Source organism: Mya arenaria, chromosome 13, assembly GCF_026914265.1.
Source record: "Mya arenaria isolate MELC-2E11 chromosome 13, ASM2691426v1".
Lineage (NCBI taxonomy): Eukaryota > Metazoa > Mollusca > Bivalvia > Myida > Myidae > Mya > Mya arenaria.
In genome coordinates, this window is record NC_069134.1 from 55,644,628 (window position 1) to 55,655,700 (window position 11,073).

Below are 11,073 nucleotides of genomic sequence, written 5' to 3' on the forward strand. Positions count from 1 at the left end.
AGTAAGGTTTATATTTTTATTTTTGTAATTAATAATCAATATTTGAACCATTGTGCGGTTGTAGCCATATAGACTAGTTCATTCCTCCAGTAGACTCGTGTTTCAGCGAACTCTAGTTTTACTGACCGTTCTAGAGCGGTATTTTTCATTCATCCGTTAGGCTATTTTGATGCATATATAATCGGTTTATGGTGTTTTTTGTACGTTTGTATGTGGTGTATGTATGTTTTTACATCAAGTCCAGTATTGTTTAAACACTTGCCTTTTGCCTCTTAATGTTATATTATATATTTGACTTTTTGATTATTGGACTCATTCCTGTAATCTCTTTCCATTTTATTTTAATGTGCTATTTGAAAATTGAATTGATTTAACGGAATTATTAATTAAACGCGAATTCAAAATATAATGTCTTTTAGATGTATTGCTGATATATAATAATTTTTAGTTCTATGTATTGTAAATGTGACTAATGAATAATTGAATGGCTATGTATAAACGCGTATTGGAACTAGAGTGCCTGTTAGAAGTATTGATGAGATATACTTCTTTGTAGCATTTAGGCTGTAGGCCGCAGGATTTTATACCGCAAATCGAAATCAGATAGCGTCAGATTTGCTTTTGACAGGATATGCTAAATAATTGCCGGGGATTCAAAATGAGACATGTAGTGTTATGTGGTTAAAAAGCTGCCAAATATTAAGATACCACTTTATTTAAATACGTTAATATAACTGCAACGTTTATGTGAATTCGATAGCAAACCAAATAATCTGAAATAATTGTAGGTGATGAACCGAGGGAATGAATATGTATAATAGATAATAACGCAAAAAATGGAAATATGTTGACTAAAAGACCCTATCTTATATTACCTACTGCAAATATTAAAAAAGTCCTTAACCAATATGGGGTTTCACTTTATTAACTTTACATTATAAACAAACTTGCGAGATTAAAGCAATTAATATGCATATAAATCATATTACATTTTGGTTTATCAGTAACTATTAAATTAGCTAGTTTTATTAAAAAATCATCAATTTTCATTACGCATTCTTAAGTTATGACAGGGACTTATCGGTTTCAGTTTAGAGACACTTAAAATATATCTTTGGATTCGATTTTTCTTTGCCTGTGAATAAAATTGTAAAACGAAAAATCACGCTTGTTGCGCTTACAGCCTTTCAACGCTTTTAGGGCTTTTTTACATATGACATAGCAAATAATTCTACGTTACTTACATGTGATAGTTACAAAAAAACAGAAGTTAACATATATCAGTATATGGAATATTATTTATATAGTATATTATCTATGTGTTTAATTTGCATAAAATGTCCATTGATTCAACTGTAAAGTAATAAATGTATCCCGATATTTTGTAAATAAGTCTTGAAATATATTGATTCTTTATTTTCCGGATTAGGAACTCATATTACCCAAAATACACATTCATTTACATATAGAAAGGTAAGTCAATAAGGTCACATTGTCGGTGCTTTTTCAAATCCTAGGGTGATGCTGCTACTATATTTAAGCGAAGTTATGAAATACATTTTTTCACGTTCGGCAAAAGACGCATTACCACGCGTGAACACATTAATGTAACTACTTCTTATATGACAAACAATACGAAGGGATATTAGGTAGTTTTATCCTGTCTCTATGAAAAAGACACCGATGTATGTGAGATGATACTGATTTGTGGTGAGACTCGTTTTTACCATAAAACAGATCAATGTTAAAATAAAGCTATAGGTTTATGTTTTTTATTGTAAAATAAAACATTTGCGTCGATAAATACATAAAACACATTGGCAGGAATTTAGTCTCGTATAAATAAGTAAATGAGCATTCTTTTAAACGCTGACATTTATAAGGAAGTATATTTCTGAAAGCAAAAAGCTATTGTACATATAAACTGCCTGTTTCATTTAATTATGAAGAATCTACAGAGATAAGATTTCAAACAAAGAAAGAATAGCCACTTATAAAAAAAAAACGTGACACGACCGGGAAAATAAATGCCCTATTGTTGATTAATAGATATGTTTCACATAGTCTTGCAGCTGTCAAGAACAATGACATACAATAAGAAACTAACACAACTATGAAAACGACATTGGCCAACACAATGATTCTATGATTTTAAGAATATTTGTAGGTTGTTGTTAGGGAAACAATTGCATATCTATAGGCAACAAAAATACTTGTTTTCAATGGAAAAGCATTTTACCAAAAAATGGAAACAAAACTAATTCAAACGATTCATTCATGTATGTTTATGTCACAGCTTTACAGTTCTGGCACTACTTTCAAGTGTATTATTTAGAGTTTAATACATGGCGGAGCCGGGCGGTTGCGTGATAATTGGATCGAGTGTCTCATAACGGCCCAAAACATAATCTTGGGACGTTATAATCACGAGGGCAAAATATCAAGCACCGGCCTGGTTCCGCAATTTATCAACCTCTTTAATGCATATGATGTTTTCTTTTATAAGTTAACTTTACTATTTTTAAGGTTGACATATACTCCAAATGTATTCATATTGCCTTCATGTTTGACTACATTGAGCAAAAGCAGTTAAATTTGGTTTTGAGAGTAAGGCTGGGTAAAAGGCAAAACACATTCTGCTGCCAAATCGTTTTCTCAATTAAAATTGAATAAAGTGAGGTGCAAGACAGTCATTCCTTCTTAGTTGCCTTATAGTTACTTCATATAAATGCTCCTTCTCTATTTATATTGAAAAGTTAAGTTAGCGTTTTAGCAATTATTTCTTGAGTCTTTTATCACTAAGATATTTATTCAATCTTTTTTTAAAAATAAGGCTCATCGGCCATAATTTTTCTAACGAGCATTTTTATGTTGAAATTTAAGATAAGTATTACATGCTTTTTTCATTATTATAGAATACTTCATTATACTTGTTTATAGTCGTTATTTTCCGAAAGCTAGTAAGTTAACATTTATTATCCATTTGGATATGCACATATCCAATAAATCCATGACAACAAGTCTTAATTTGTGAATTACAGTTATCGTATGAATAACATTTATTTCATCACCGATACATATAGGCTCTAATAGCTGATTTATGTAGATATTTGTCTTATCAATGGACAAATCTAATTGCCTATGACTTCAAAACATCTACAAAGACACTTTATTAGGGCCTCACGGAGTATTCCTCAGTTTTGATCAAGGACATTGTGAATCACCCACCGAAAACTATATAATTACACGCTGTTTTTATTGACCGTCTAAATTAGATATATCCCACAATAATCAATCACATTCACAGTTTGATTATTTTTTTCCACGTTCGAACCTCTTCTGCAGTAAAACCCAATTTAAAGGGAAATAAAGTTCATATTTATTATTATATACGTACAATTAATAAGTTATGACCTGATTTCGCGTTCCACATCACCTCTGCAACTTGCATGCAATCTAAAACAGAGACAATATATACAACTGCGTCAGATTCGCGATTATTAATCAATTCAACAGAAGTCTTATGATTTAAGATGCACTAAATATTACTTATTGTATATAAAAATTACTTGTTAACATTCTGTACTTCTTCTTTACTTCCTGGTATGCTCACTCATATGTCTAAAATTTAATCGAATAGGTAAGACACACCCTCTTATTGTCACGAAGTTCTTTAAATTATGTTTATTTTGTGATAAACTTTACTTCTTTTGATTACTACTTATTGAATTAAAAAAGTACTTTTCTACAATAAGACATGCAATATTAAAGCTCCTTATTGAATGAAAAAGTACGTGAATAAGACCTTGCAATACTATATAAGATTCGGTGTTTGTTTCCAATATTTACTGATTGCTCTTTAACAATACAGGAGTAGGTTTCAGGATCCGTTACAAACACATCGATTAAGTAAAAACCGAAGAAAAAAAAAACACGTTTTAACTACAAATCATTCACTTCAACTATCCTTCATCAGATGACAAAAGAAATTGCATTGTATCACGGCTAAATATCATCAACAACTTTAGAAAAATGTGTTTTATTTTTTCATGACAAATTTGAAGTTTACACATTAATTGGAGTCCCTTCTATTGTTTGGTTACATTGTATTGTTTATGTAAATGTTACTTACATTTGGACAAGAGGTCTTTGGAAGCACATAATACAAAAATGAATAATAATACGAAAAATTGACAACAATAAAAGGTTCCTGGCAGTGTTGTTATAACTGAAGTTGTGAAACATACATAAGTACATTAAGAAAAACAGCTCAGTGAAAGGTGCGAATCATCATGTGCCTTATCGACGGTAAAGGTGAACATTGATGATGAGGGTGGTCAAGTGGTTAAGGTTTACACATTTCACCCATGTCGTTATTGGTTCGATTCCAACCGAGAGACATTCTAATGGTCTCTTAAAATGGTTATCAGTACTGGTTTCTTCACAGGCAACAGGCTAGAGCGCGATACTATAGGCTTTCGGTTTTTGGCACTACCGAGCTGAAATACTAATAAATCTAATATTGAATCAAAACATTTCCCACTTAATGTCAATTGATATTTTTTTTCTAACACATTAAAGACGCAAACTGTCTCCATTTATGTTTGAATATAGACTGTTGTGTATATCTACAATATTTGCTTAAGATGATATTTTGTAACGAAACTCATGTTATTGCTTAATTTAAGTTATAAAACTGATTAAGCCCCCATTCGTATTATTTGAAAAAAACAACATGAGTTAGTTATAATTCAAGTCTGAGCTCAAAACAAAGGTAAGATTCGGGCGTGCAACTTGCCCCAAGTCTTTAAATCTTCAAATAAAGGGGGTTAAATAATTGCATTCACTTCAGGACCTGCATTTAAACACGGACGAAAAATATAGAGTAGAGAATCCCTTTGAAGTAATTCTTGCATAGTCGTCTCAAGTTTGCTGTGGAAATCAGGTTTTTTCAGTGAACGGATTGCGTTTGATCTGCGCGTTCAAATTGTAATATTATAGTCAGAAGTTTTAGGCCTAACAAGACCATTGAAAGTGTATTCGTCACAATGGCTTGGATACAGTTTTGCCTCATTGTAAGTCTTTTTCAATAAATCCTACAATTCAAATTATTATTTTACGTTGGCACATTGATTATCTTGCAATACCGTCAAATTTTGTTTTCTTCCATTTTGTACTGAAATAACTATGCATTTTTATATATATATATATATATATAACTTTCGAAGCTTGAGGTGAAGATTGTTTTTGATGGTTTTTTTGCGGTCAAATGGACTTTATGTAACACTGAAATCGTCTTTATGTTCTATTGTGACCTTAAAACAGTCAATGAGTCAATTAAGGAAAATGTATTATCATTACATGCTACATGTTATTAATCAATTATTCCGCTCTCATATCTTCCAGACTGATACATGTCCTAAACTGGCGAATGAAAGCATCGTATATCCGGCACCTGCTCCATTTTTTTCCAAACAAAAACTCACTCAAATACCTAAATGCTAGAAAGGTTCGGATGACCTAAATAGAATTAATAAAATAAACACGAATGTGCAATATCATTGACACAAACTGGTCTCAATTAGAACATTATGAAATTCATTTTACCAGTGACGTTACTTTTCTTATTTATTTTTTGTTTTAAATTTTAAAGCGAGTTTATCATTCATACGTGTTCCTAGATTCTTATTTCAATACAACCAACAACGACATTAAACCGTATATAAAGAAATTAATCAAATCGTGATTATATGTTTTAAATAGTACATCATTACCAAACGTAAGTGACAAAGTCCATGCATCGTCAAATATCGTCAAATATGTCAAAATTGTGTCCTCAAAGGACGTTAGATTTATTTCAGCCTATTTTGTCTGATAAAAATCTTAAGAATATACCAGTTATGCTAAACTGATATGTTGTTCTAGATCATTTTCATCCAATAAATGTTATGGACGTCGATTAACACATTGCTACAGTACCAATAAACACCAATTGTTGTACCAGCGTTACTTGTTTATCAAATATTTTGTATTTAAACGTACATTGTGCCACACGCGATCTAATACACCTTATGAAACGTAACAATTGTTTGTTTGTTTTTATAAAAAATGTCGATCTATCTAGTGGGAATGTTTCTCATATAATGAATTTACATATTTTTTTTATTCTGAACGGTTTCAGTAATAAACATATAAATGCTATTTAATACAGTCAAATAGTTGTCATGATTTATTATGTTTGCCTATTTCTATTACCCGTTCTTATTCATAATTTCTAACAGAATTTTCTATCAGCTTGTGATCCATAATATATGTATGGGTCTTAATATGTATATGCATGACTCGAACAAAGCGTTAACTTATCAATACCATTGTTATTTACATCAATATTGTAATGGATGTGTAAGTGGATTTTCGGTTTATATATAATACACTCAAATTATTTTCTGTTTTAGGCATTTCTACTTCCATGGATCGACTCTAATTCAGGTAAATGAAATTGACTTATGACTTTTTTAAGCTTATCTTTGCACGGAGTGATCAATGGTGAGTTATTTTGAATGTTCAAAATCCCTTTATAGAGATGTGGCTGAGAGGAGGGGGCTAATTTTCGTTTTAACTTGTATGAAAACCTTCGCGTGAGAAACCTCTTGCCAATTTCAAAATATATTCACAGAAATACTCCTTAACTTGATATTTCACTAGTGAAATATACTTCATTGTACATAACTTAAGGGTAAAGGCCAGTCTGAGTGGTCTTTTATGTTTTGCTGTTGTTGTTTTTTCTTCTATTTTTTACGTAGAAGCAATGCCATCTATACAAAAATAGAGAAGTAGGAAGGTTGTGTATATGTTTTACTTGCTTCATATTATTAAATGTCACTTCATGTAGTTACTATCTGTGCAGACTTTAGGGACATTGACCGCTTAGTATGCAGAAAATTAAGATTGTTTTTACACTGTAGCCATGGATACACATAAAGGTACCATTACAATCTTATATAGCGAATGATCGTGTTTGTGTACTTATGTTAACGCATAATATTATTTCACAACTTTGGTATTCTCGATGCAACCATTTACTTTATCATTGCAGACATGTATGCGTGCCATAAACGATACAAGTTCTTCTGTAACACGTCGCGGGAGTACATCCACAAGTTTTCTTTATGTAACGGATATATAGGGGATATTATGATAGGACGCTTTTCTGGTGACCTGTATCACGTCGAGTTCGGTGTGTAAACACGTATCCAACGGGACCGCAGGTCGGGACGGATACATGTTTACTCAAAAAGTGACAAAAATCAATGCTGTTATTAACAGTCTACACACCGAATTCTTACTATTGAAGCGACTGTGTCGCTGATTAAAACTTTTTAAACTTCAACCGCCAAATTAATGGACACACTAATGAGTGAATACTAATGACGTCACTCAGTTATGACATTGATCTTATTAATGATTTACTTGATTTAAATATATTTGAATATGTAGTTTTGTTGTTTATAAGTGGAACCTTTGTAAATCAGTTGATAATTGAGTCATGTTTCAAGTTTTGTTTTATTGTAATTAAAAAGGTTTTTTTATGTCGGACTACATGTATTTCCTTTCTTGTGAATATACATCCTAATAGCACACAAAGATAAATATTTGCGCAAGGACACGAGAATATGTATTGAATAAACTTTGACCTAGAGTTCGACTGTAAATGCGGTTTGTTATAAAAACAATATAAAATGAGTTTTTATTTTGTATCAAACTTGTCATTTAAAAACGATAAAAACTCGAAAGAGCCTCGTTTTTATAGTTTTGAAATGTTATTTTTTAATGAACTCGATACAAAATAAACACTCATTTGATACCCTATATGTATAGTTTATCCTAAACTGGTAGTAGTTTTTAAATATTGAAATGGAAAATCAAATTATTAATCATGTGTTCCTATTTTACGCATACGTTTTTTGCTTTAAATATTTGCTTCTTTACGAATGTGTTCACTGAATACAGAGCTTAATTCAATTTTTGTTTCAATCAAATAAAGATTTCTGCTATGGTTTTAATACTTTTTGTTGCTTAATTGAAAGCAAAATTTATACATCATGGCATTTCGTTCAATACAGAGCTAATGACATTCAGGGGCCACATCACCTTCAGATTGGTCTAACGCCACCAAGCGTTGATTTTTGTGCCTAGTTATCCAAAACTGCGCGTTTTGGACTTCACTTTTGGTCAACCTGACATGAAGATGACCGTAAATTGGCGGTGCCCGGGTTCATCCTTGATGCTATATACTTGCCAGTAAACCAGTCTCAACGGGTCACTTCGCCTTCTTCTTGGGTAAATAACCACCCATCGTGCGTTCAAGGTATTCTACCCAACTATGGTGTCCAGTACTTTGAGGTCAGGTTTTTGTCAGCCTGACCACACAGACGGCCGTCTTTGGTCGGCGCTAGGGACAGCCCTGAATGTTCTCTACATGTCTTTACCAGGCCTTTAAGGGTCACTTTGCCTCCCTATATCCGATTTAAGCTTTTTATAACAGGGACACTACGACTGACAACATAAATTATGTGGTGACTTTGAGACTACAAGCTTATTATTTTATTCTTTTGTTTTCGTAAGCCATAACCTGTTCCTATTGTCACTACAATTTATCAAAAAATAAGGCCGATAGGATCGCCAGCCCGCAAGATGGCTAAATTCAGCTCGTTTTTTACAAATAATATTTTATTTGTGTCAATTAAGGGAATTAAAAAAATAATTACCAGTACCTTGATTTTAAGAGCCCTTATTTTTACTCGATTGTGCTTGCACAAAAGGGTGAGTTTCATATTCAGTTGAATTTGAAAATACGATGAAATGCCGTTCACCTTTATATGTCGCAAACTACTCTTAGTGCAGGCACAGCCATGTATCAGCACTGTTGTTAATGAACAATAACCCTTCATTTGAGTTGTTTTTTAATCCCAAGTGTACCATGAAGTGTGTATTGTGAAATACTATACAACTTAATACATGTCATAAGTGTCAATGATTTTATCTCTCATAAAATGGTAGAAAAATATGCGTGAACTCAGGCGGAGGTCCTTGCAAATACTTAATTACTTAAATATTGATCATGTACTTTTGATATTTTTCTTTGATTACTAAAAATTATATATTTGAACGAAGGAAGACAGATCACGTATATTGATTGTTTTTTGTTACTTCAATTTATATATATATTAATGACATACTTACACTAAGCGTTATGGCAGTTCTAAACGATGTTTTATTTTGGCAGTAGTTTAAACATATACATATTACGTTTACTTCGCTCTTCAACGTTTAAATTCTGCTATATTAAGACGTTCGTTTGTAGAAATATCAAACTGTACAGCTCAATTACTGTTGCTTCTTGTAAATAATGTGTCTGTTTTCACGACACAAAACACGCAATTAACAGTATTGCGTTATCCCTCAGACACCCATTCCCGAACCATAAAACACTTAATTTACTTATAATCCTCAAATAAAACTACCACTCTCACTTTCCGTAGAATTAATCAAATTTCAGGCTCATTTTGAAGTACATTTTCGCAAATAAGTATCAACAGTCATTGGAGTGTCCTTACACGCAAAAGTATTTCATGTAATTCTATACAAAGTTCGGTTAGAAAATGCTTGCAAATCGAAAACCAGTCGAGACACACACCTTCGAACACAAACACAAAGAAAGTGCATATACAAACTATTTTCATATTGAAAACCGGTCGAGATACACCACTTCAAACACAAGCATAAAGCAAGTACGGTTGCAAATTGTTTTAAATTGATAACATTTGAGACAAACCCCTTACAACACCAACATAAATAAGGTACGGTTAAAGACTGCTTGTGAATGAAAAACTGTCGAGACACACCCCTTCAGACACAAACATAAACAAAGAACGCTTCAAAACTGTCTCCGAAATGGAAACTAGTCGAAACAAACCCCTTCTAAAACAAACATAGCAATGTATGATCAGAAACTGCTTCCGAAATTAATGCTGACTGCTTTCTTCGAACTAACACAATCAATATTGGAACATGGGTTTTATTTTTATACTAGTGTTTCCCTTTATACCATTAATTAAAATAACTATGTATGGACAAAACGGTGCCATTCGTTTAAGAACTTATAGATGTTGCTATAGTTTCTTCACACTTGCAAAATGGTTAAGCGTCAACTGTTAGTTGAGACTTGTGCTGTGCTGTTAACTCTCATTTAACTAAAAACTATTGTCTATTAGGCATTCCTAATATAAATAAAAATGTTGCCCAAATGAAAACGAATTCATTCACGCTGACCAACCCTAAAGCATAAAGATACGGCTAAAATAGTTTTGTGTGTGTTCGTTTTGTGATGTAATCAGTAAGAATTTTTTTCAAACCAGGATTTGTTTATTGAAGTCTGAAACACGAAGGCATGCTATATTTTTGCACGATTAGTTGAAGGCTATTGAGAAAATTGAACAGTAAGTTTCAGCGAGTGGAATACTTTATTTAATTCCGTAAGAATCAATTTGGTGTGATGTTTAATGACAAAATAACCATTAGTCTGCTAAATACGGTAGTGTTGCAGCCCGTTATCATAAATATGCCTTTCATTTAAAAGTAATTATTTAATTTACCTCTTGAGTATTGGATAACATCACTTCAATTAGCCCCAAAACCCAGATGATGCAATCTAATTGTTGAGGATTGGTCGTGTTTTTACTAGCCTAGTCAGGAAAAGGAACATAAATATTCTAAAAAATGTGTTTCTGCAATAAAAATACAGATACCATCCACACAGACATCAATATGATATAAAACGTAAAAGACAAGAGCGCCGCGGAGTTGACGCAAACGCTTGATTGTTGTTGTTTTTTTCTGGGTCAAAAGGACAATGCCTCAACTATAAGTGATATCAAAGTAATGAAACTTGCTAAGCATGTTGGGTTGGACTCATGCAATAGTTGTACGAAGTTCAATTTCAATAACTTGAAGAATTGTGGATATAGTTAAAGTTGCACTCTTATTCAAAATCATTACATACACATGAATAAC

General features: G+C 32.2%; 1 long non-coding RNA gene across 1 annotated transcript; it reads left to right on the forward strand.

Annotated features, from left to right (window-relative positions):
- The first annotated feature begins 4,933 nt into the window (after window positions 1–4,933).
- On the forward strand, window positions 4,934–8,038 carry LOC128214913 (uncharacterized). Its single transcript, XR_008257996.1, has 3 exons — window positions 4,934–5,075; window positions 6,456–6,489; window positions 7,097–8,038. It is a non-coding gene; the product is annotated as an uncharacterized LOC128214913 (long non-coding RNA).
- Window positions 8,039–11,073: the final 3,035 nt, after the last annotated feature.